This window comes from Trachinotus anak, unplaced genomic scaffold, assembly GCF_046630095.1.
Source record: "Trachinotus anak isolate AG129_WGS33_773 ecotype Australia unplaced genomic scaffold, CSIRO_AGI_Tana_v1 ptg000018l, whole genome shotgun sequence".
In the NCBI taxonomy this organism is placed as follows: domain Eukaryota; kingdom Metazoa; phylum Chordata; class Actinopteri; order Carangiformes; family Carangidae; genus Trachinotus; species Trachinotus anak.
The window spans coordinates 9,483,386-9,508,096 of record NW_027273869.1 but is presented as its reverse complement, the minus strand read 5'-3'; the positions used below and the strand labels follow the sequence as shown (position 1 = coordinate 9,508,096).

The 24,711-nt window shown below is 41.8% G+C and overlaps 1 protein-coding gene across 9 annotated transcripts in view; it reads right to left on the bottom strand.

Annotated features, from left to right (window-relative positions):
- Positions 1-24,711, bottom strand: part of foxp2 (forkhead box P2) — a 105,189-nt gene that overhangs the window by 72,346 nt on the left and 8,132 nt on the right. For 7 of the 9 annotated variants that reach the window (XM_071502072.1, XM_071502078.1, XM_071502069.1 and 4 more), the window contains exons 2-3: positions 22,120-22,186; positions 21,368-21,439 (exon numbers count right to left, since the gene is read on the bottom strand). The gene's annotated coding sequence lies outside the window, so the exon portion shown is untranslated. Of the gene's footprint in view, positions 1-346; positions 637-21,367; positions 21,440-22,119; positions 22,187-24,711 lie in introns of those variants that run through there. The other 2 variants (XM_071502070.1, XM_071502076.1) reach the window with 2 other exon arrangements.

The window sequence follows — 24,711 nt, the reverse complement described above, 5'->3', positions numbered from 1 at the left end:
GAGAGGTGCATTCGCCGCAGAGGTATGTGTGTCTGGCTTTATTTTAGTGCAGTTCACGGCTTTTCTTTTCAGCTCTGATTGTGTGCATGTCAAAGTGTGTGTGCAGTGTGTGTATGTGTGTGTGTGTGTGTGTGGATGTAAAGAGTCTGAATGGGATTAGTAAAGGGCTGAGCTGCTGTCGGCAGCCTCCACACTATGCTGTGCCAGAGAGTGTATAGGGCTCTTAAAAACAATTAGCCATATCACATCCATGCATTACCAAGTAACACGCTATCACAAAGCACTGCTACGATACCACAAGTACTGCAAAAGAGAGAGGGACAGAGTGACAGATAAAATGACCTACCTTTTAAACAATGAGAGAGAAATCCACTCTCCCCGGTAAGAAGCATTTGAAGAAATATTCTCAGAAGACTGGAAGCATTAGTGTGTTTCAAAAATGAAGAGTTGGGGGAAATGCCACTAGTAGAAGAGAGCATCAAAAGTGGAAAAAAAAGGGGAAAAGAAAAAAAAAAGTAGAGAGAAACTAGCTGACGCTTACTGTCAAAGACATCACCAGAGAAGTATTTACAGCGGTATTTACAGTAGTGAGCGGGGAGAGCACCTCTGCCTGGTCACGTCTGAGAGACAGTTGCCGTTTCAGTGCCGCCTAATTAAAACAAGTCAGGCAGCCCCGCTGGATTGTTTTGACGCCCGAGGACCAATAGTACACAAAAACCAGTGGCTTGATCAGTGGGGTAGGGGGGCTGGTCGTGGGGAGGGGAGAGGAGGGGGCGGAGGGTGGTGAGAGTTGGCAAAGGAATGGTGTGTGAGGGGGGTGTTTCTCTGTGTGTGAGTGTGTGTACCGGGGGGGGGGGGGGGGGGGGGGGGGGGTTCAGAAGAGGCATTTTGTAGAGGAATCTGAGAGGGGAGGGAGACCACAAAGGTTCAGAGCTGGGGAGACCTCCACATGCTGAATGCTCCCTCACTTTCTCTTAGACAAAATGCTAAAATGATGCGTTGCGAGACTCTGTAAATACCTTTTTAAGCATAAAACAATACGCCTGGCCACACTCAAAACTACTCCTAAACACAGTGAGTCTGTGGGAATGGAAGATATTAAATGAAAGAAAATATATATAAAAAGTGAAACACGAGCTGATTAACATTTCACAGCTTTTCCCCCCTCAGCCACAGTTTTTAAAAGCTTGGTTTGCCACTTGATAAAAGGCAAACGTGTCTGCACAGATGTCTTACATGAAGATTCAGATATTTGAACAAGTCTCTCCTAATGAATTACTTCAGTATCTCCAACAGGAACCGCAGAAACCACCAGTCCCCACCGCCTGCTAAAGGAGCCGCGAAAGCTGAAGCGAGCCAAATTAAGCCGGGCTGGGCTCACATGTGCTGGGTGTGATGTATCGACTTGTTTCTCCTACTGTAAACAATGCACAACAGGCAATGAGATGAAACATTGGGGGCTAATGGTGTTTGCCAATCCTTTAGTCATTTTTTATTCCCTCCTCTTTTTCTCTCTCCTTTCCTTTCTCTCTCTCTCTCTCTCTCTCTCTCTCTCTCTCTCTCCCCTTTGCATGCCACAGATGTTTTTCTTAGTCGCTCCAACAGACAGGAATCTACTGGCAAGAAGAAAGGCTCGGTCTTCCCCAGGAGAGAGGAGTACAAAGCCCCCAGTCTGCACACAGCAGATGCAGAAAGCCAGTCCATCTGCCACCAACTCGATGTGCCACATGGGCCTGAGAGATTTAATACAAGAAGGGACATTTTTTTTATGAGCCTACACAAGTTTGTGCCACATACAGAATCAAATGCAAACACAAGACTAAATCTGGCTGAGATGCAACTCCAAAATTAAAGTCACACTGAAAGACACACACATGTGCAGGCACAAAAGCATCCACAGCTTGAGGTTAGAGGGAGTGCAAGAACTTTTATGTTTTAAAGAGAGGCACCCAGGGCAACTATGACAGATTTATTTAGGAAAAGATGTAGCCCCCAGCGCGGGGTAAAGACCACTTGAACTTGCGCCTCTGAGTGGTGCACTGGCATGATTTAACAGGCTCTGAATAGTACATTATCTCCCCGGCTCCACTGGAGCATATTTCAGCCGTATGATATCATTATTAAGAGACCAACACAGACCAAGAGATGTAGCATTTCCATGTCAACTGTCTGAGCTCTGAGGCAGAGAGGGTAAACACCAAACATTCATGCGAGAGGGAGAGAGACAGTGGGAGTTAAAGCAAGTGGGAGAAAAAAGAGAGAGGGATATGACAAGAGTGCAAAGGCAAGCAGGAGTGGAAAAGCTGCCAAAGAGAGAGGCAAAGGGGGCTAACATTAAACAACTGCTGTTAATTGCTGTAAACGTCCACATTACGCCAGTAATTTCTCCCATTTCTCTTTCAGCGCTGAGGGCTTCAGACGAGAATGCTCCTTTAGCCCCTTTAATAAACTACTCTGAGCTCCTCACTGGAAAAGACAAACAAGAGGCCTCTGGCCTTAGAAACATTCGCTGCACTAGGGGGAATGCTATGCCTATTTCTACACATCTGTGACAATTGTGTGCCTCCTCCCTTCAGGTATTTATTCCCCATGTCTCTTCTTCCAGTGCTTTCTGCTGCCAAGGTCAACAGAGACAAACAGGCCCACCAGCGTCTTGATGTGGTGGCAGCAGAACAGTGAGAGGAGAAAGGGAGAGAAAGGATGGAGGGGGGGTAGACATGTGTAGTGGGTACAGTGGGGAGGGGTGACGGTGGCAGCAGCTGGTTACCAACCCTGGCAGGAGCAGCAGCAGCAGCAGCGGGGGGAGCAGTGATCTGAGATGCAGTGTAACGCCGTGACAACGATGGCGACGGTTAGATGTTGTTTCCCATCTCCTGGCACTGCTATCATTTCCAGTTTACACACACTACTACTACTACTACTACTACTACTACTACTACTACTACTACTACTACTACTACTGTTAATTTTCAATTAAAACCACCATGAAGTGCATTGCCTCTGAGGCATTAGACAAAGTCAAGCGACCATCACAGTGGTTTCCCTCGTCATGTCTGCCACGATCACTTCAGAGCAGGCCACAAAGTACAAGCACTGCCGTAAGGTTTGTCAGTCAGTGGCAGCCCAGCTTTCAACAATGTGAATCACTCCTTATTAACCCTTAAACAACCAGCCAAAAAGAAAAACAAGCAAAGACTTTTTAAATATACACAAGTGGAATCAGCACAAGAGACAAAGAGGAAGGCGTGCAGAGGAAAAGATTTTGTGGCTTTCCTGTGACTGTGTGGGCTGTATTTATTGGAGCCCAAATACATCAATGATGTTCACTGGGAAGTTATCCATTTGACTTCACTCCTCCTTCACCCATTCTCACATTTAAGTGCCAGACAGAAAAAAATAAAAAATAAAAAAAAAAATGAAGTGATTTCACCGTCTGCTTAAATATGCTCAACTGCCCCTAATAACTCCCACACAGTGATAACCAGTGTTTCCAAAGAGCAAAACACCACACATGTGAAACACAGCACACACATCAGCACCATTCATTAGTTGTCACACAAGCACAATTCATGAGCCACTTAGTCCTGCCTACGAATAAATAAATAAATAAATGAAAGAGCCAAATAAGGCATAATGAGGGGGTAGGGCTCTTTTTAGTCCTGGGCAATGCTGATCACACGATATGTTGCTTATGGCCAGAGAGCAGAGACCATTACGGACCGGTGATTATATAAGTGGTTGGAAGGCAGCACCATTTTAATATACTGTACTTAAGCACCAGGGTATCCATGGCAACTTGCCTTGCACCGTGCATTCAGAAAATCCCTAATGAAATGCCTATTAAGTGGCTGATAATGACAGTGTCCAAATATATTTGCATATGTATTTTACTGCCAGGAAAAAAAAAAAAAAAAAAAATAGAGCAGTGAATGAAAGTAGAGGGGGAGCATGATTACTGCAATCACAATAATAAATATGTTGATTTTGTTTTGTTTGTTGTTTGTAAAATTGTAGTTATTATAGAAAATATTCAATTTCATAATCAGTGAGTAAGACATAAATGTAAGGCTTGGCACTTTGGTCCACAAAATGACCAATATGTGTATGAGTGTTGCTTTTAATAAAAGTTACACAAGGAAAAAAAAAGTAGTTGCGATGGGTGTGAATTGAGGCCTCATTGCCCTCCTCTGGGAGCCTCCACATGTGACTTCCATTTGCGACTTTGGCTGAGTGCCCAACAGGACATCCCTGAGAGAGTGTTTGCTTGACTCAATATCAACAGCCCGAGTAAGCAGTGTGTTTGGGGGGGGGGGGGGGGCGCTCCGGAGCCCTCTCAGTCCAAGCCCGGCTTCAAGTTCCTATTGAAAATAAACTAGGCTGTACATTCACTGGGCCCAGAAATATCAACACGCACTGCAAGGAGCCACGTATAGCACTCAGCAGTGTTCCGCTGGTGCCTCTCCAAGGCTTAATGATACCTGCACCTCCCCTCCAGCTGCTTCTGCCCACACCGCTGCTACACACAGACGGCAGGCGGGCGGGAATTAAAGTATACATTACAGCAGAAAAATAAAAAGAGATCGAAATGACAGAAGTCAGACAGTTCAAGCTGACCGAGCCTCTTGAAACGAAGGAGCTTGTAGACTAGCGACAGACACTCCAGGTTAAATTGGCCCTCCTGTGCTGCCTCTTATTTTCCCACCACCACAGCTGCCTCCAATGCCCAGCCCCCCTTCCTAAAAAAAAAAAAAAGAAAGAAAAATAGCTTTTCTTCAAAAGCGTATTTGAATTAAACGAGTTGCTGAAATCAAAGGCTCGGCTGAGCCGGGTAAATTTAAACAAGCAAGTGCGGCTCACAGCAGTTTACCTGTTATACAGCAGATTGGAATTAGATGAAAGAGTAGAGCATGGCAGACAACTTCCCTTTTTTCACAGTAGTAGATATTATCATATAGTAAAGGCGGCTGCACTTTAAATTAGATTCCTGCTTAGAGAAAAGTACACGCTACTCAGTTGTTGTTTTTTTTTTTTATGTTCCTGGCCATTGATATGTCATCAAGATTAAGAAACTGCTCAAAAAATGTGAGAAACAATAGTCTTTTCATGCCTTCAGATTTCCTGTTAGGGATGAATCTGAAACCCATTTATGACAGTGATCTGTAGTGTCTGAGGATCCCACAGCTCCAGCTCTGCCAAAGAGATTATCATTCCCAGAACCATGGCTACACAGTTGAATGGCAGCAAGACAAGCTCCACTGACAGTCAAAAGAGCACAACACCTGTATATGCTATGCAACAACCACTATCTAAGGTCCAAGGAATCCTGTCAATGCATTTGCAAGTAGCAATGAAAAATACTTCCATTTGGCATGAGAGGAATATTAAACTCTGACCATGAATTAGATGATGGGGAAAGTTGGGGAATCATCTCCAGAAGCAATTGAGACGTGGAGCGTTCTGTTCTTAGTGCTGGAGAGTGGACTTCAGAGTCCTCTGATTACCTCAGCCCTCTGACTTACTGCTGACACAGTGGCTATCCATTCATGACTAAAACACCATTCAGCAAGACACCAATTACACCTAAAAAACCCTGATCAAATTAATTCAGGAAAATGGTATTCCAGCAAAGAATAATAAACTCATTATATGGAAATTTCAAACTCCTCTATTCTCCACACCGCGGCTAATTCAAACCTAATTTTTACTAGCCACTAATTTGAGGGCGAAGGGCGGGGGATAGGAATTACATCTGGAGGTAATTCATTGTGTGGAACTGAGCCCAGTGGAGGCTACAATTCCCCTCCATCCCCCGCTTTAAAAAAAAAACAAAAAAAACAACATAAAAAATAAATAGAGACAGACAGACAAGACATAGAGAAGGAGCTACTTAGGTGAAAGGGACTTCTGGAGCACTGAAACAACACCTTTCACAAAAATGTTTTCATTGTGCTGTCACCAGACGCAGGCTGGAGAGGATATAGGTGCTGCAGGCACCGGCAGAGAGACAGACACAGACACTGATAAATAAAAGAGAGAGAGGGAGAGAGACTTTCAGGAAATGTGGGACTTTTCATAAGGTTCGGGCTCCTCCAGACAGCTGCACTGGTTCAGGATTTAGCAAATAGCCAAAGATGTGGAAGTTAAGGAAGTGCGTGGGTGGGTGGGGGTAATTTTGACTCTACAGTTAGGTGTTGTGCCCGCTCTAAAGGCTCAGAGTTTATGAGGACGTCTCCCTCTCAAGTGACCAGCTACATCTGGGCTGCCTAAGTGGGCTGCCTAATAAATGGCACAGTTTCCCAATGATCTGCAGTTTCAAAGCACTGAGTAAAGGGTACCCAGCTGTATCAGTTTCACTGTATGGATGCAAACTTAACAGGTATTTGCACGGAAGCATTTCTAAGGAGCAGAGGAGACCAGACGTGGACATATTTGAATGCTTTTTCTTGATTACTCTGATCAAATTGAGGGAAGGAAATATGAAATTTTGCTCCCCACAATCAGGCACAGTGAAAAATCCCTGCAGGAGGACATTAACATGTGATAGAGAAACTTGCCTCAGTCCCTTCCACACCAGAACCCCCTGCTCTCCACTTCCATCCTGTGCCACCCCTCCAACACTAAATGTGTTTTCCAAATGAAAATAAACGGAGTCCAACCAGTTTGAGGCAGTCATACTCTGGAATATGAGATCAAATAAAGGCTTCTGTGGAGGCTGAAAGGAGAAATGAAATGGCTTCTGAGGGGAGATGTACCGAGTAATAAAATTACTCCTTTATATCTTCCTAAACAGCAGATGTTCCCCTGGAGTGGGTGAGGGCTTCACTTTGGTCAAAGACAAGTATGCAAGTGGCAATTTTTCCTTCAGGGAAGATTCCCTGATACACTTCTTGAGACTTGGCGCACTGCAATTTTCTTGAAAACGAGAAACTATTTCAGCAACAAGTTAAGCGGAACTTTGGAAGTTTCACTTTGATGATGTGCTGCTCGACGCTGTCACTGAAAGGTATGTTCCATTAAATTGGAACAGCAAGATGATTCATAAGCCTATTGCTTTTCAATGAGTTCAAACTAGGCTGAAATATTCGGCTGAACAGTTGTATTTTATACTAACACATACAGTTGACTTGGAACTGACCGTGATGTACCACAAACACAGTGAATCATCCGCGGGATGAAAAATGTCACTACTTTGAAATTGGTTAGCTATTCCAGTTATACAAGCACTATTCCATTTGGCATTGGGGGAAATTTACAACAAAAGTATGACTCTAACTACTTAAAATCATGCAATTGATTTGTATTCTTAAAAAGCTGGTCACAATAATATTCAGATGGACTTTTTTGCAAAGGCAGAAGGACAATATTAGAGGAAATTTGCAATTGGAGAGAATACATTATAATTCATTATACAGTAGCTATTAAACCTCCAGTAAAAATGGTTTAGCACAAGGATTGAGCCACTTATCAGACGTACTCACTACCTTTAAAAGCTGTCCATGTTCAGTGCTCTGAGTGGCAAAAAAGCAATCGCTGATGACTTTGAAAATAGGACTAGATGTACAATTTATCAAAACAGACACGGCTGGCAGGGATTTCAGAGAATCAAGGGTTGTAACTGTTTGTTCAAAATCATGGGAGAAAGGAAGACTGCAATTTACAGAATTAAAAAAAAGAGGAAAAAAAAAAGAAATTCAGCCACACCATTTTGAAAAGTTATCAATGGAGTGGTTTGGGTTATACTGAACAAACAATTGGCTTGAAGAAATTTAAAGACGGAAAATGTATTGTTCACAGAACTGATACATCTTATGTACACCGTGTAGATCACAACGTTTTATCCAGAAAGTGGTGTACCTTTCCAACACTATGTTTGAATGTGTTCTCTTAATGAGGTTAATCTAAGAAAATTATAAAACAAATTAAATAAATTAGTTGCAGATGCACACAAGTATCCCTGGTTCCGTTTGTTTTATGCAGTCTTGGCATGTAATTAAGTGGTTTACATCAGGTTGATGATGTTTGTGCTGTGGCTATGAATTAGTTTCCAGGATGAGCATAACATAAAACTTTATTCTCAGTGACAACCTGCAAGACTGTTGTTTACAAACATATACAAGTAGAGAGCAGACTCATTAAAGATCTCATAACACTAGACCCCAAAAATAGTGTGTGGAGCGTGCATCAGCGGCTTAAAACACTTGTCAAGCTATCATCATGGGTGACTCTTAATTTATACAAAAGGCACCCAATTATACTTAGAGGCAAAATTTTCAACACTTTGTGAACTTGGGAAACATCATTAACTTTCTCTCTGTATTGCCTTTTTCCTCTGTCGTAGCCTGTTTCCATCTATTCAGGAAGACAAATGGCAAAGGGGATGTTTCTGACAGCTTAAAAGTACCCATCAGCTGCCTGTGAGACATCTCCCCGCACATCCAACCCCGAACCTCCCCAAACAAACAGCAGGCTCCACTTCAAATACATAGCAGGACTATTAGGTAATCTTCTCCTTTGTTCACTCTCCCTCAGCCTTGGTGACTAACCTCAATCTCTCCCTGTTCCACCTCTAGCCTTCAAGCTGACAACACAACACTTAATGCTGCCAGAACCATAGGAGAGAACTGTGATGAATGGCTAGGAATTATCCGGAAATATACACAGACACTGTGTTGCGTATTCAGACAAGTTGTATCTGTTGTGTTATGATGACAGTACCAGTATGGTTTGAAAGTGAGAGGGAGAGAGGCGAGGAGGGCGGCAGCACAAGGGCTCTTTGTTTTGGGACGGGACAAATCTGAGGTTTCCTTTTGGATATTCAATATCCTGCAAGGTACCAAACAGAGTTACAGTAGTCCAGTGTCTGGGCTTTTTGGAGGGGAGGGTGAGGAGGAGAGGCCTGCTACGTGTGTCTGTGAATTGTTGCATGCTTCTTAGTCAATTGCTGTGTGGCTTGCGTGAGTCCCTTCCAACAAAGCCTGGGAAATCAATCAATCTGCAAAGAAATACCTCTTATGCCAGATGTGGCACTTGAAAAAAAAAAAACAAAAAAAAAAACTTGAAAAGACTTGCTTGTATTAGGAACTCTAAGGGTCCAAACAAGCTTAAGCCCATGCTGAAATGAAATACTTATTACAAATGAATCAAGCTGTCAAAATGCTACTTTACTTTGAAATTCTGCTTGTTATTTTAGGTGGCTTCTCTAAGGCGTAGCATGTCAAATCTGTAAGAGTGTAAACGTCTTACTCTGAAATTTATCTCCACTATTTACTTTACAAGTTACCAAGGAGAATGAAAGACAAATGTTTCATGAGCAGGTGACTTTTTTTTTTTCTTTTACAAGTCTTCAGTAGTTCCGCTCTTTGACACTTATACACGCACTCTTGCATACGCTGAATATAATTATAAATGCAAGGCTTGCTATAGGGAGCTGAACTTTTCACACCTTTCAAAGCCACAAAATTGGATGGTTTTGTGGTTGTGCAGCTGCCGCTCCACGCTAATGCAAGGCGGTGTCATATGAAAAATATTCCTCTCCCCAAACCACAGGGCTGGTCATTAATGAAACACAGGCTGCGCAGTGAGGTCATACAGAGTCTAGATTTCAGCAGCCACACTTAAAAACCGCTCAGAGAGAATAGAGAAACATGAACACAAATCAGATTCCAGCTCCAAGGACGGGGAAAATAAATAAATAGAGAAAGGCACTGGCCCCTCTCACATTTTCCCCCAGCGCTCTGCAAACAACCGTCAACTGCAGCTCAGAAACAGCTCACAATGAGAGCAGACTAAACAATCTGGTCCCGGCCAAGGAAAATGCTAAGCAACTCTGCACACAGGATGTCTCACCCTAATTGCCAACTATCAAATCTCACAATGGAATCTATCCATTTGGCAAAATCTTCACAGCAAACTTGGCAATATGCTTTTGCTTTTAAAAGTGTCAACTTCTGCGATGAAAAGAAGATGGAGGAACACAATTGTCAAAAATTTCATTTCTTTCTTGGATTTGCTGGGGTTTATTGAGCTTACAGAAAAACTAGCAACAATGTGTACTGAGAGGAAAAAAAAGTTTATTAGATGAAGGTGCTAGGGGTCTTGTAAACGAGTGATTAAAATCCTCAGCATTAAGACAAACAGACTAAATAGGTCCCCAAAGACGTGCAGACTCAGGAAGGAGAGGGAGCAAGGGCGAGCCCAGCTCAGCACGAGAGACTGACACACTGTGTACTGGAGGTGGGCATGGGAGCGTAACTGGAACCTCGGGACTGGTGTACGAAACAGGGTTACTAGGAGGGACTGGGCTCTAAACAGGAAACTAATGGGACAGTCTCCACCATCTACCATGTGGCATTGTATTTTCCAGCCAGTCAAACCCATGCTCGCAGAGACCCCATGACTTCAAACAGCCAAAATAGCAGCACATTCATGAAACAGAACAGAACTACTGGGAATTAAAGAAGGCAGGGAAAAAAAAGAAAACACACACACACACACACACACACACACACACACACACACACACACAAAAAAAAAAAAAGGTAGCAGGCCTCGACAGCAGATGGTAAAATTAACATTTCAACAGTTCCTTCCTTTCATGTAGGTCTCGGCAGAACTTTTTCTTTTTTGAAAAAAGGAAAAAAGTAAGAGGGGCTTGGATTTTGGTAAGATACAGCGGTGTAGAAGGCATCTGGAAAAGGGGAAGAGGAATATTGGCTTATTGCTCCTGATGGTCCACCTCTATGAAAAATTAAATAGGTCTGTTTTGCAGGTTTCCCCTCTCTGGAGTGCCCTAAGCTGTGTTATGGAAACATCATCTCAGTAATTTATACGCCAAAGAACACCTGGTGATGAAAGAAAATAAACTATTCCTCCCTTTTTTTCTCCATTAAAACCCAGCTCTTTGACTTTGTGGTCTCTCCCTTTGATGCTTCTTTTTCCACCTTTTTAATGTCCATCCATTTGGCTTATTTTGCAAGAAGTTGGCATCTATTGTAGTGTTAAGTCGTTCACAAAATGCTTGTCAGATTTCATTTTGAAGTCTTGATATAAACTTCAAAAGGTACTGTAGAGATGTTATCACGGAGAGACTGGAAGACTGAAGCATCTCTAATAAAGACCCAAACAATGGACAGCCTCTCTCATTTCCAACCCTGTCCAATGGAGCGTCTCAGTAGTACCCATTAATTTGGACACAGTTCTGGCTAAATTACATGTGTTCCACCTCTGTGACATTTTAAATGCAATTAAAAGCTGGTTATGGAAGTGTGCACGGACTTCCCTGTGATGAAGGGAAATCACTGACGTGATTAACATGCAAACGAGCTCATGCTGGCAGACTAGATTGGGGTTTGAAAACCTCAATTACTTTTGTGTGATTATCTATTTACCAGTACACAGATTTCCATTTCTCATCTCCAGCCGAGTTCCCCATGCACAAGCCTCAATTATACAAGGCACACCTTTATTTATGATGCGCACGATGCTGAAATACAAGCTCTAGTTATTTTTCACTGTGATGTATTGCGCCTTTACAGGCTGCTCATGAGGCTGGGCCACCAGAACAACACTTCCTAATGCTGAACCATTTGCTTTGTGAGCGCTTAATATGATCTTGACCCCCACCACCCTACACACCCCCAATCCATCCATCCAACCCCTATTTAAACTCAGTTTAATCTTGCCTCCCTGTTAGACAGCAGTGAGAGTAATGGACAGAGGGCAGCCATTTGTCCTTTTCAATTGAATTTTATGCTTTAATACTTTTTATTTATTTCTAAACTCTATATAATCTATAACAAAATGAAAGCCCTTTAAAGCCTGCATAAATGACTTAATGTGTGTGTGTGTGTTGGGGGGTGAGATCCAACTATATCAAGCAGTAGTTCAGAGGAAGGTGTGGATTTAAATCAACTGCAGAAACACTCCAGGCCTTATGGTCAGTATCATCTTGTTGATGCAGTTATTAAAGAAACACCTGGTAGCACAAGAAGAATACCACAATTTAATAAATTTAAATGATAGAATTCCTGTTTGTTTTTTTTTGTTTGTTTGTTTCTGTTTTTTTCTGTTTAAATTTACATTAAAAAATACATTTCATTTTCCAAGCAGGCAAGATTTTTAAAAAAACCTAAAACTTTTTTCAAAGAGAAGACGCATCGAGCAAAAAAAGAAAGTACTCCAAAACACACAGAAAATGAATGCACTGTAACTGTGCCAATGTGTACTTGCTTTTCAACCATTTTATCTGAAGCGTAATGATTTTTTAAAAGTGGTAGAGTGCACGATTTTATTGTTTGTCAGTGTTCGTGCCTGTTTCTCAGTGCCCAGGGACAGGAAGAGAAGGGAAGACACACATATCTGTGGCACAGCCAGGCTTTTCACATTGTGCCCAGCATACATAAAACATGCCCTGTTGCTTCTGCTAGAGCAAAAAGGAAAACAGTGCCATCAAGTGAAATTTCTGAGGATTCCTCAAACACCTAAGCAGATAGGTCTATCACCTTATCAAACTGAAGGCAGCAGAAGAAGAGAGTCTTCTTTGGTAAACTTTAATTAATTGTTTTTATTTACCCAAAATAAGAGAGATTTTCCCCCCTGTCAAAGGCTTACCTCATCACTGTTAGCCAACACTTATTAAATATAGTTTTTAAAAGGTGTAATTCAAATGTTTTCTGTCCATCTGCATATTTTTTAAAACAAATAATCTTCAATCTTTGCTCTAGATGGGAATATTAGGCATAAGACTCAAGTAGTCAGATGATAAGACAAGAAATGAACATGGTGCGTTGCTGGCTTAATGTTCACAATCCTGTTCGAGGTACCTCAGGAACAAAGGGAATCATTATTACTATTTGAACTCAGTTGCCAGGACTTGGCTACAACAGTGGTATAAGGCTGCAAGAGTAGGTAGAAAAAAAAAAAAAAAAAAAGCAGTGGTTACAGCATATTGAGTGAGTGAAACTGGTGGTGACGGCTGGAATCATGAGTGAGAGAGAATAAAAGAGAGAGAGGGGAAAAGCTTAGATAATAGTAGATAATGGACAATTAACTCAGGCTAGTAGTGCCGGCTGCAGTGAAAAGCAGCTTGTGGTGCAGCAAGTCCCCGATCACCACTCAGCCATATTCACATGGGGAATACAGGCGATATCAAGCTGCAGGCTACTGGGCCTCAGAGGTGTACACGTTGCATTAGCAATCTCCACAATGCCTTCAAACAATGCTTGATACCAACAAAGTGTCCCAAAGTGCAAACGCAAGCACTCTGCCGATGGGAAGTCTGTGGTGCCATAACCTTGTTCATTGTTTCACGTCCTTTCACCATCAAAATAAACCCAGGAGCCGTAAATCCATTTAAAACAGTGACATACTGCCATTCCAGGCTGCAGACATAGAAATTAGCATAATTAAACCTATATAAAAGCTAATTGCATAAATAATGAGTGAGTGTCACCACTGTGCATCACAGAAACAATGCAAGTGTTCATATCTGGGGCCTCAGAAGTGTTTTAACTGCCCACCCAACCCCCCCCACCCCCTTCAAGCTCCATCTAAATCTATTGATCTGTGAAACACAGAGACCCAGGGGAGGCAATTCACTTAATATCATACATCTAATGATGAGATGAATAACGATTATACCATTTGGTAATTAAACGTCTTACAAACCATTTAACTGACTGTGCGTCAGGAGGGGTCGCTGGAGGTCGTAACGATTGTTTTTCATTTCTCGCTTGGCACGAAAGCTGGAGACACGCAGGAGGTACGGCTGGGGGTGGTGGGGGTGGCAGAAAACAGTGCATGACACAATAGTGAAAACACACTAATGACTGTTAGCAGCTATGGCACTAATCCCTAATGCTGTCAAGACTTTGACGGGAAAACAATTTGGAGGGGGTGAAGGAAATGGAAGAAAAATAAATCAAGACAAACAACTTCTTCTTCTTCTTCATGCATACAGTAGATCAGTGTGTCTATATATAGTCTCATTAGCTCGCTTGTGTATCTTTTCACAACAAGCGATAAATGAGTGAGAAAAAAAACCCATATCAATTGGTGAACTGTAAATACATTACAAGGGCAATGTGAAAAATGAAGAGTAGGGGGTTCAGTCCCCCCCCAACCCCCCCTTTGCAAGAATGTGTGTGATCCACACAAAGGTGTGTTAAACACATGCTCTAAGAGCCACTTCACTGTCAACATCCACAACCCTAATCCCTACTTACACACAATAATTACCCAACATTGCCATACCAGTGTTTTGTTTTATGGACAGGGTTGTACAGGGCTTATTTAAAAAAAAAAAAAAAAAAAAAAAAAAAATATATATATATATATATATATATATATATATATATATATATATATATATATATATATATTATATACAGTAAGTACTGATGAAACATGGAAGTCAGGTGGAAAAGTTCTGAAAGGTTCAAGGGTTACAAAACATACACGCAAACGTCCAGTCACCTTTCCATCCTATCCTCAGAAGGCTAACAATACCTTTCTTTTGTAGCTGGATCTCGCACATTCACACAGCATTTACTGACAGAGGGATGTGTGTCATGCTCCTGGCTCCTTATTGAAAGATAGCTCGTAAACATTGTCATTCCAAAAGAGAGACAGGATTAAAGCCTGCTTTGCCCATTGAGGGGAACAGTACGCGGAAAGAGAACGGGAACAATAGCCAAATGGAGGACGGTATCACAAGGGTCCAATGTCTGCCGTGATGAATATGTGGGAGATTATAACCCATTCCATCATTTCCATAATGTAAAACTCTCTTTCTTCTTCACCCGCCGACTATTCACTAAATAAATGAGAAAACTATCACCCGCGCAGAAATATTTGACAAAAGCCAGAAGGGAGGGAGACCGAGTTTTGAATGACCCCGTGCCTTTGACAATACAGGCGCTGTCCGGACACATTCGGGAGCAGCGGAGTGAGTAAGACCTGGTAGAGTATTTATCACTGGGCACAATGCAAATGTATTACCATGTCACCTATACCACTTTACGGCGCAGAATGGAAGCAGAGCAAATAGAAGGGAGTTTTATATAACACCAGGCGGAAATATGAATGTGGGCTTCTTTTGGTGTGTGGCTTTGCTGCCTCGCTAACACTCTCAGCTGAGGGATCATTCAGTGGACACTGGTTTAAAACTCAAAGAGTCAGCTCTCGCATTTAACCAATATGCTAACTAGCCCAGCTAATAAGTCTTGGCTGCAAAAAAAAAAAAAAAAAAAAAAAAATTCACTTGAATTAAACTGACTGACAATGGTTTGAAAGAACTTGTGAAAAGAAAAGTAGAATTACAGAGTTCAGGGTAAAGAGAGTGTGAATAAAAGAGGTTTAAATGATCAAGTCTACTTTAGGCTGTAGATATGTTATTAACTTTGTGAAGATATCTGGTTAAGTATGACTTCTGGGAAATGCACCAAGCCCAAAAAAAAAAAAAGTCCTTTGCATTATAAACATCTACTGTATACAGGCTGTGTACTGTGTACTGACTGTATAAGCAGCCTCTTGACTGCAAGCTCTTCAGTCCGACTGTTACTTTTCTACAGAGCTCCTCAAAAAACATTAAACTTGTGAAATTCCTGAGCCATAGAAAATATCTCCCCACCCCGTGCTCTGCTCACACCTCAACATCACTGACACCTTTTCGGCCATTCACTTGATGGATGTGTGTCTGTTTATGTGTGTGTGTGTGTGTGAAAGAGAGAAAGCCTCTGTGCAAGGCTACATGTGTGTGTGTCATCTGCCCAATCACTGCAGTCTATTCCAGAGATTTCTCCCATGGTAACCTAGTTTATTTACTTTATCTACAATATAATGCTTCAGTGAACATTAGCAACTTTGAGACACAAGTTTCAATCAGTCGTCTAGCTGCAGTGGGTGCATGCTCGCGCGTGTGCTCAGCCAGGTGCAGAGAAGAGATGAACACCAAAGAGACGGTGCGGCTTTAAACCGAAGGACTGACAAAGAGGTCCCGAAATAATACGAAATAAAAATGGACAGCAGGAGAAGAGGGAGAAGAGAAACAAAAAAGGATAGTAGAAGAAAAGAAGTAGGGAAGAAAGCATGGAAAAATAAACTATACAGGACAGCGGGGAGAAGAACTGGAAGGAAAGGTAGAGATGGATTTACAAAATAAAAGAGAAAAGCTAAATAAAAAGCAATACTGTGTTGAGAGACAGGGAGAAGGAGTGGGCAAGACAGACAAAAGGAATGATAGAAACAGACAAAAACTAAGTGAAAGAGAAAGCATGGGAGAGAGAAAGAGAAGAGGGAAAAGGAAGGGAGACAAGGCGTTCTCCCTGGGTAGTGCGGAGCAGGTCTTGTCCAATAAACACAGGTGAGCAGCTCGACAGGCCAGGACCACCAAGCTGACTGACAGCTGAGAGCTCTCACTGACCTCCAGCTTTATGTTACATGACATGAGGAGTGCAACTCAACTGACAAAGAGAAACTGCCTGCACCTCTCAGAGTGTGGGAGGGAGAGGGGCTGGCGAGAGCACACACAGACACCCATACGCACTTGTGCACACACGGCTTGTTTAAAACGGCATCCATGCTCTGTGGCCACAAAGTTGCAAACACAAAAATATCCGCTCACACACACACACACACACACACACATGCAGACAGGAGGAGAGACATGCCATTTCCCTTCACAGGTGAGCAGGAGAAGGAAACACCCCGGCGCTTCAGTTACTTAGTGGGAGAAAGTGAGGAGTTGTAGGGTGGGGGGTAGAATGTATGCTGTGTGCCGACTGAATCTTTTCCACATGACGGGCCTCGGGCTGTTTTTGTCAACTGCACTCTTGAGCAGCAAGGAGTCAGGTAGTGTGACCACATGATTGCCCAAGAGGCACTGCGGTGAGAGAGGAAGAAATGGGGAGAGAGAGGGAGTGAAAGGGAAGAAAATGGCAGAGTGAGAGAGGGAGAGAGAGCGAGAGAGGGAACAGGACGGATGCAGCACGCATGATGAGGTGTAATCACAAACCCCATTCAGAGTGCAGTGGAGTTTGTCAACATACACACATTCACATTCCACTGTCTGTCAGCTCTATGACCCAAATCGAGCACACTGTGTGTGTGTGTGTTTGTGTGTGTGTGTGTTTTTCCACACACACACACACACACGGATGCTTTCTGCCCATTTCGCCTCCAACCAGGTAGTAACAGTTGCACTGTCTAGGCTTGTGGTTTGTGATGAGGAAGTCAGATTCCAAGCTCTTGTAGGCTTTCGCTGCCGCCTGTATCCCTTTTCAAGCCGCGATCAAATGATCATTATGAACAAAGGACTTGGCTTGTTGCCTCTGGAGTAAAAGCTTTTCAGTGGCTGTGACCGTGTGGTTTGATTTGAAACTTTTACTTAGAAAAAAAAAGAGACTGCTACAGCAGAGGAAGGCACCATCACATGAAAAATGTTAATTCAAAAATAATAAAAAATGTGTCGTTTCGATAATAAAAATATTCAATAAAAATGTGTAGTTTAAACACACTTGTAATTCCGTAAATTCCGTTTACATACACATGAAACAACATCTCATTACATACATAACATGGAAAAGAGCAAACAACTCATTTACATTTATAAAAACCTTATTTGTGTGTGATTAGTTAAACAATGCAAGTCTTATTTCAGGAAGCCAAAATCCCACTGTCACTATTTCTAATGAGGTTGATACAGTACAAAAACAGAGAGTGTTGAATTTCTACTGATAGCAGACAGTATGAGATAATATCAACATAAGGTTTGCATTTGAAAATATATCATATGAAGAATTTAGCATTGATTTGTTGGCAACCCAAGAAAAATACACACTCTAACATAATATGCAGCCCCTGAGGTAAATACAACTCACCAGTAGGTTGAAATTGTGTAGATTTAGTTGAAGTCATAATGACAATATCCCTATAAAACACTGAACTGTGAAGGGCTAACATAAACGTAGGGCCTCGTGACAGTTAGATAAAAACACGAGTTCAGTCTGTCAAGACAACCAGCATTTAGACCTTGGGAGAAGAATGAGCGTCTGTGTGCGACTGATTCACTGGACACGATCACCTGCGAATGAAGCCACTCATAATTCTTCCCACCTGAAATGAGGAGTTCAAACTGATGTCAGGCAGCTCTGATGTCATGCCTGCGTTGGGTTGGGTTTCACAATAATCTCAGGCTCTTGGAGAGATGCCATCGGGTCCAGCTTCTGCACCCAAGATTTCTCCAATTAAATTGCAGGGAAAGAATAACACGTGAAACACTAGATCCCTGCTCGTTTATAGAAATTAAGCTGGTGCATGCCGTATTTGCAATGAGTATCAGTCATCTCTGATATGAGGTGCACATATACAGAAATAGTGGAGGGGCCCCGAAGTATTCTCAGGCCACCTCTGCTGAGAGCAAATTCACCTTTTTTTTTTCTTTTTTTATAATTTCCAAAATCACACATTCTTCTGCAAAATGGCATGAAGCTCTTGCATTTTAGAAACAACTGGATAGAGTGAGGTAAAGAGGTAGAAAGAAGGAGGAATAGCAGAGACAGACATGAGGATCAATAGACTCATTGAGCCTCTTTATATTCTCCTTAAGGAATGATGGCAATACTCATTCTGAGCCTCCTCGCCTCCCCTCCTTTCTACCTCCATTCTCATGGCAACTGTGCTCTCTGGACAAACACTCCTCATGCAATCTCTTTTCTTCACTCCTCACCACCTTCCCTGCATCTCCACATACTCTCTTGTTTTTCTATATTCAGTCCCTCTGTCATCTCACTTTCACAGACTTGTGCAAGATAAATACCTGACAGCTGCTAAGATATAAAAGATATGTTATAGAGAAAGAAAGAGAATCTGAAATGTTCATTTGAAGCAGGAGATCTGGGCTGAATTCAGCCTCGTTATGGTTTTATTTTGGAGATATGATGGGTTTCATATGGGGTGTTCTCACCAGCAAAGAAGGACCAAAGGAAAAAAAGCTATCAGGTGTGAAAAATATTTCCTCTGTGGAAATAATGTAAGTGCAATTCCTGAGTCTATTTAAAAACTGGGTAGCTCCTAATCCGAGAGATCAGCAAAGGGCAGGATGTCATTGGTCCATCCACTTTTGCTCCAATTTGCTCACAGCACGACACTATCAGACCCCAAACCAAACCTCATTAAACTGAAATATGGAAACTTGGGGAACTTCCAAAACTTTCAACTTCTCTCCCTCCCTGTTGCCTAAGTGTGAAGACAAAACACTGGACCATTGAGAGTAGGGTGCATGAAGAACAGCAGCAGATTCTTGGAACTGAGAGCAAAAGGAAGGAAGAGAGGGAAAGAAGGAAAAGTAAACCTTTGATGAGTAAGACTTTTTTGTTAAGCGAGGGAGCTTAACTTTAAAATATTCTGGGTGGCAGTGAATGGGGGATTGACCAATGGCCCTGATCTCAGCCACACACTGGGGCACTGGGGTTAATGGTGGATAAAGATTAGAAAAAAAGGGGGTTGCTTTGCCTGATCTCCATCCACCCCCACATCCCCACCCCACAGTTTTCACCTTCTCCACCAATCCCAAATCAGCTAGACAATGGAGGCTGCCAATGGGGAATGATCCAAGTCCCTTTGATTTCTGCCTCTACCCCCTCGACTGCTCTGAGTGCCCAGGGTAAAGACCCATTGAGGTTCCCCCTGTTTGCCCACTCACAGGGACGACAGTTAGCAGGCTCAGAGAAACCATTTGAGGATTGGAAATGGAATGACAAGAGGTCTCTGATCTATGACAAGAAATCAATTTCAAACTGGAAATGTGAGCAGAGGGCTGTTCAGTCTGAACTGCAGCTTCTTTAAAGCAGCCAAAGATACACTTAATTGCTGTAGATTCTTATATACGTCTGCACTGGAAGTACAACTTGCAGTGTTGGGGCAATTACACTTTTTTGTAATGATTAGAAGGACTTTTTTAGGCCAGCAGATATGCAGTAAGAGTTCATCTTTGAAGATTTAACTGAATACTAGACAAATTAAGAACTAATATTTAAATCTCTTTTAGGTGGAAAAGGAAATCTGGACCCTGCTTCACTCTGGAAAGATAGGACTCTAGGGGAGAAGGACCTGGTTCTACAGCCAAGCCACTCAGCATCTTTGCTCCTGCCCACACCCTTTAATCATATCTGCACCTCAAAGGCACTACTTCATGACGGTGTAGTAAGATAAATAGATTTTCTCCTTTAGGGTGGGGGCAGATTATATAAATACACCTATGGATTTGGAGCAAACCGGCAGCAATTTTCAGCTTCAAAACCAAAATAACCTTTTGGAATAAAGTTCCTTTACTATCCTTTTGAATATTTAGGCAGACCAATTAAAAAAAAAAACACTCTCATTGTTATGATTGATTATTGATCGACAGCACATGGAACATGCCTGTAGTAAATCATTCCATTCAAACATTCACACACACACACACACACACCACTCTTGACACAAAACTTTCACCAACTAAATGAAAAGTTTTACTCTTTCTTTCACTGTCACGGCCTGAAAGTGTTTGGAAGTGTGTGTGCAGTCGTGCAGCATGGATGCATGATTATATATGAGAGATAAAATCGATAGAATGGCCACATTAGTCATGCTGGAGATATAATTGCCGACTCCCATTATGTGACCTGTGATTCCTCACACTCGTTCGCCGACTGATCTGGTGGCAAACACACCCTTGCTTCATTTGTTTCAAATATGAAGCTACTGTATCTTTGATAATGTCCAAGTTTTGCAGAAGGTGCAAGATCAACCAAAAAGTTAATGCTTCATAGATATTTACTAATTCCGTTATTATTTGGTATCACTTCTAAGTGTGCACTATTCAATATTGAACTAAAACAACATTGTGTATGAGAAATGCATAAAAATACTCTTACTATTGGAAATGTATATTAAGCTCCTACATCTCTGCAATTTTTCAAAATATAGTATTTTACTCATAATGGTATAATAAAAAGTTAGGTCCTCATACAACCTATACTCATTTAAATTCAAAAAATGATTTAAAATGCAAATTTGTTGAATAAAAGCAAAATATATTGCACAAAATTGTGGACACACAATCTTCTTTTCCTTTTAGAATCAGATTAATATGTTCTAGATCCATATTACCTATATATATTTCTATATCTATACTGTATTTATTTATTTATTTATTTTGTATTTCCTAGTACCTGGCTCTACTGTTTTGTCATTTCAGCCCTCAGGACTGTGATCCTGTAAAGCCAAACCCCACCAACAGTTATGACTGATGTGGCTCATTACAGTGGACACAAAAATCAGAGAGAAAACACAACACGGGGCAAGGACAATGAAAACTTCTTTCACTTACCACTTTGGACTTTACAGTGTGTGTCGTCTGCTTTGTTCTACGGGCGCAGAGTGTGCATGTGCATATTTCATCCTAAGAGGAAAAATGGAAAAATAAGACGTTTGGACTAAATGCAACAACAGTACACCGAAGAAAGCTGTAACCTATAAGCAGCATACAGTAATACATAAAAGATACACTGACATCAGGTTAAAGCTAATATAAACCCTGTTCACTTTATCCTGCTCTGTTCTGCTACAAATCTCAATCAAGACATCAACAAAATAAATAAAAAGCCTGTTATCCAAGCTTGCCCACATTTGTCGGCCATAATGCATATCATAACTTCTAAGCTGGAGTAGATTGAAAATCCTTGGGGTGTGAAAACCAAACAGGCACAACTGAAAGGTTGCCCAGTGGAGGGGGAATTCTATCAAGGTGGACAAGATGAAGATTTGTTACATTTGACCTCCACTAGCTGCTACAATCACCCAAACACAGTCAGGTTAACAATACAGTAATATCACAACCAAAGACACATTTGATGACTTGATACAAAACTAAATTGTTTTATCATCATTTTATTCAAACCAAAAAGACTCTTCTTATAGGAGTTTTACGTTGAAAGAGGAATGAGCTTGAGGATATTCTGTAGGTCACTGTTAATTTGAACACTGATCCTCAACAAGACACTGTTAATACTACTGTAATCTATCTCAAGGTTAAGGACTGTTTGACAGATGGACATGAAGGAACCATGTTCAAATACTCACCCTAAGGGAGAGAACTTGCTGTTGTTGTCCGTCACAGGAATGGAAGGAGTCCAGCGATGTCAGGTATCTGAGGTAAGAAAAAGCAGTGAGTATACCATTAGTCCAAATCTATTTCATGACACGCTGATCTTATTTTTTATGTTTCCCAGGCACATTCAGTGCTGGTGTGGACATGTGTGGGCTAGACTGTGTCTTGCATAACTATTTTCTGTATGGCTTGTAGGTGAAAGCAATAAACTTTGGAACAACAAAGTGCACCTGGATTTTTTCTGTATGTGTGTGTGTGTGTGTGTGTGTGTGTGTGTGTGTGTGTGTGTGTGCATGCACAAACACGCAATGCACAGTACAGCACAAGCTACAGTCCACCCCACACCCACCCATACAGACAGGCACACACGCACGCGCGCGCGCACACACACACACACACACACACACACACACACACACACACACACCTCACCCTCTCAAGTTAAAAAGGTGCAGTGCCTTGAGGGCTCAAGCTCTCAACGCCAAGTAAATCACACTGTTAACCTGACACAATTGATTTCTCATGTACCTCCACTGAGCTGTCTGCATCTAAGTACACATGCTATGGCATCCATATAATTTAGTGACCATTAGTATTGATGATTTTTTGTGTTAATCACACAACTGCAGCAAGAGTGTACAATACCACAAACGCAGCAACAGATTGCCCTGGACACTTTTAGTGCACATACATCACATTTAGACCATTAGGGAAAAAAATTTAATTCCCCTCATAGAGTTGCATGGTGGAGGCAAATTTCTGCTGCCAGGGGCATGAGGGGTAAAAAATGGCCTGGATGATTTTTTTTTTTCTCTCTTTTATTCTCCCAGAATTCCAATGACCCCTACAGGCAACCAGTGACTGCTGAATCCTAAGGAATGTGCTCTCTGAACTGTACAAAAAGCCCTCAGCTCAAAGAGCACAGCTGAAAACAAAACATGCCAACTGCTATAATTTTTCACTGTTTTGAGTTTGTGGAAAATGTTGCACAGATTGCTGTGCAACATTTACTCAGAGTGGGGTGAGAGGGTTTGAGAAGGGGGGGGCAACCAATGAACTGTTTGCTGGGAAAAACAGACATGAAAGGATTTGACAAGTTTAGAATCAAATAGGGCTCGCTAGAATCATGATTTATTTGTGTTGTGTATATACACATACTGAACATCACAGAGATATAGTATATCTCTATATGAAGTAATAGGATAGACTAAATTAATGAAGTTTTGCAAAAAGCCTCACTGAATGAGATGACTAAACCTTGAAATAAGAAATAAATAGTGCCATTTTAAATATAATTTAGATATAAAACATTATTTCAAGTTAATGCCCATTTACTTCAAATTATTTGCTGGTGAGTAGACTTCAATATCACAACAGCTCTGGGCTGTGCAGATGTCATATTTTATTCACTGGAAAAGCATTAGGAATGCTATTAGTCTGTATGACCTCCAATTCGTGGGGATTTACAAATACCACACATACCTTTATGCCAAATATAAAACCATTGGTAAATTCTATCAAATATTGTGGATGTATTCAAGTATTCATGAAGGCCTAATAATGCTATAGGCTGATATTTACATAAAGCACTCGCACACTAAGTCAAGATAAACTATTTAAGACCTGGACCACAAATACCTCCACACTGCAGAAAAAGGACGGTCCTGCGATGAAAGAGGACATTATGCTAACAAGTCAGATTACAGTACACAATAACTTTATCTTAAAAGTAAATACCATCCTTGGTGTTGGAAAAGGGGGGGGGGGGGCATTATGGAAAGTCACTGGCAATATTTCTGTAGGGACCAAATGCTCCTTATCAGTGTTAGTCGAGCAATTCAGGCCCGCCCGAAGAAAGATGAGTCTTCAAACTCATTCTATTCATGGTCAGACGTGTAATTACCCTCAGCTCACAGTCTAGACGTAACCGCTTTCACAGTATTTAAGACCCCCTATGCAATGCGCGGACGCTGGCTCCTACCACCAGGCCCTGCACGTTAAATCTGTGGGCAGATAAATTAGTGAAGAATGCAATAAAATAGACACAATGAGAGGAACTTTATCCTCCCCGCTGCTAAATGAGATTTCTTTGAAATGCAGATCAGTGGCTCTAGATTAGTGAATTTTAGCTGCTGTCAACATCATAACAAAATACAAATGCGATTGTTCGCTGGTGCCTTATCTCCTTGCTTCCATCTGCTGGCTGGTTATTTACTCCCCCCCTGATTTACTATGCAGATCTAAATAAGTCGCATCAAAAGGAGGGCTTACTGCACAATGCCTTCTTAAGCTTCTACATCAAGGTATTTGAAAAACCGGTAGTCACATGAAAAGGCTGCCCATCAAAGGCACATCTCTAATGAACTCTCCTATATCAGAGGGGGCTTGTGGGGCCTGGCTTTAATGCCGTCTGTGTGGTGAGAGAGGAGCAGAACTACAAATCAGACCCACCAAGCCACGGCAGAGAAGGGAGGAGGAGGACAGAGAGGGGGAGAAAAGAAAGGAGAGACAGGAGGAGGAGGAAGGCCTCAGTTATCAGATGAGATTAGCTCAGCACAGGGACT